Here is a 2,892-nt window from a genome sequence, read left to right on the forward strand (position 1 = left end):
CTTTGAACTGTGGACCTTGTGGTTCACAGTCCAGTGCTATTCCTACAGCACCATTTCCACTCTCCCTACCATATGAGTTCAGCTGGTGTTCCAGGATTGTGTATATAACAGTATTGACCTCTATCCCCTTTAGCCTTTGCATTCCTTTCTGTGTATTTACCTGTCTTAATCATTTTTCTGCTAAACTCACTCTTGTATATTGCCTTTCTTGTCATCTGAATCAATGTGGTGTGGTGCTGTGGGATAATGCACTTGACTGCAACTTTCCACTCCTCAGAAATGTTATACAGGGTTGCTGTGAGTCAGAACTGACTCAGTGTCACTTAACAATAACAACCCTCTCGGAAGTGAATTACTCTCCATTCCCTGTCATGCCTGGTAACCATCATAGAATGTTTCTTTTAGCATGGAAATGTTTTCTTTTTCTCCATTCCATGTCATTCCTAGTAACCATCATAAAATGTTTCTTTTAGCATGAGAACTTTTTCTTGAGGTTTTACAGTTGTGGTCACATACAATATTTGTCCTTTTGTGATTGCTGTTCAGGTGTGGCACCATAGGTTTTACACCCAACCTCAAGATCAGTTTCAACCAGAAATCCTATACAGGCTTGCTATGAGTTGAAACAAACTTGACAGCATTTAACAAAACCAATTTCATTCAGCATAATGTCCTCCAGGTTCATTCATGTTATAAGGTGGTTAGTAGATTCTTCATTGTTCTTCAGCTTTGGGGAACCTTTATCTCTGTATATCCATCCTTTCATTGATGGACATTTAGGCTGTATCCATCTTTTTGATGCTATTGTGAATAGTGCTGCAATGAACACGGGTGTGCCTATATCTACTCATGTTGTGGCTCTTATTTCTTGGGGATATATACCAAGTAAAGGGATTTCTGGGTCATAGTCTTTCCATATCCTCTCCAACATTTGTTGTTTTCTGTTTTTTTGAACTTTGCTATCAATGCTAGAGTGAGATAATATCACATTGTTGTTTTCATGTGCATCTCTCTAATGGCTAATGATCATGAACATTTATTTGTTCATATGTTTGTTGGCCACCTGAATGTCTTCTTTGGTGAATCTCTTTCATGCCCTCTGCTGGTTTTTTAATTGAGTTATTTGTCTTTTTCTTGTAGAGGTTTTTTCTTTTCTTTTCTTTTTTTTAAATTGTGAATTGAGTGAGGGTTTACAGAACAGATAATCAGTTTTATATTCAACAAATGATATACTTAGCTTCATTACATGGTTGCAATCCCCTCCATGCACTAACAGTTATTTACCTCTATTCACTTTAACTACTGCATTCCTTCCTGTGTCTTCTGCCACCTCCTTCTTTTCTCTGCTAACCTCCCTCCAATTGTATATTGCCTGCCCCGGCACCCATGTCAACATGTGTGCATCCTCTAGATCATGTATCATTTCCTCCTCCCAAAAAAACATCCTAGATTGTTTCTTTTATCAAGAAAATTCCCCTCTTTCTTTTTGCTCTTTTTTTTTTTTTTTTTTTATATACAACAACAGCTAAAAAAACCACCAAGCAGGAATATATAATTGTTTAAACAACCAAAGGGCATATTGTGGAAGCCAGCTTCCTGGCCACCAGCACACTACCTTTCTCTTCCCATGAGTCTCTAGAGTCCTCAATCTCTCCATGCATTACCTTCTCGTAGAGGTTTTGAACTTTTCTATAAATTTCAGGGATTAGTCCATTGACTGATATGTTATTTCAAATAAAATTTTTCCCAGTCTCTGTATTCTTTTTACTCTGTTGGTAAAATCTGCTGATGTATGTAAGTATTAATTTTTAGGAGGTCCTAGTCATCTATTTCCACCACTCGTCTGTCAGTTTGCTGTACTGTGGTGGCTTGTGAGTTGCTGTGATTCTGGAAGCATGCCACAGGTATTTTAAATACCAGCAGGGTCACCTGAGCTTCAGGTGAGCTTCAAGCTTCAGATGAGCTTCCAGATGAAGACAGACTAGGAAGAAAGAGTGATGAACTACTTCAGATTATTTAGTCACCAAAAACCTTATGAATAAGCAGAGAAACACTGTCAGATATAGTGCCGGGACCAGTTGCTAAAGAAGGATATAATGTTTGGTAAGGTGGAGGTTCAGAGAAAAAGAGGAAGACCCCCAGTGAGATGGATTGGCAAAGTGGCAGCATCAGTGGCCTCAAGTGTGGCAACAATAGTGAGGGTGGCCCAGGATCGGACAGTGTTTCGTTCTGCTGTGCATAAAGTTGCCATGAGTTGGTATTGATTCAATGGAACCTAACAACAACAACAACAAGTCATCTATTTTATCTTGTGCTGTTTATGTGTTTTCAGTTAATTTCATCATGCATTTATGCCATTCATTAGAGCCCCTAAGTTTGTCCCTTTTTTCACTGATATCTTTATAGCTCTAGCTTTTACATTTAGTGCTTTAATCCATGTTGAGTTTGTTTTGTATATGGTATGAAATTTGGGTCTTGTTTCATTTTTTGCAAATGAATTTTTCCAGTTCTGCCAGCACCATTTGTTCCACATTTAATGTGCTTTAGACCTTTGTCAAAGATCAGCTGACTGTGGATGGTTTCACTTCTGGGTTCTCAATTCTGTTCCACTGTCCTATGTGTCTATCATTTTATCATTCACAGACTGTTTTGATTGTGTAGTAGGTTTTGAGATCAGGAAGTTAGAGGTCTCAAATTTTCTTCTTCTTCTTTGCTCATCCAGGGTCTCTTTCTTTTTAATATAAAGTTAATGATAGGTTTTTCCATCTCTTTAAAGAGAGATGATGGACTCAGTACAGCTTCGGCCACCACCTGGCTCTGGTATCCCTTGTTCTTGGTGGACTTTGGGGGCTTTGCACCATGGCCATTAGTCATGTCTGAATCTGGAAATTA

General features: G+C 38.5%; 1 protein-coding gene across 1 annotated transcript in view; it reads left to right on the plus strand.

Moving 5' to 3' along the window:
- The window catches only part of LOC102821396 (alcohol dehydrogenase E chain-like), a 225,387-nt gene that overhangs the window by 122,185 nt on the left and 100,310 nt on the right, over positions 1 to 2,892 (plus strand). The gene's annotated exons all lie outside the window — the stretch shown is intronic.

The sequence above is a fragment of the Chrysochloris asiatica genome, unplaced genomic scaffold, assembly GCF_000296735.1.
Source record: "Chrysochloris asiatica unplaced genomic scaffold, ChrAsi1.0 scaffold00377, whole genome shotgun sequence".
NCBI lineage: Eukaryota > Metazoa > Chordata > Mammalia > Afrosoricida > Chrysochloridae > Chrysochloris > Chrysochloris asiatica.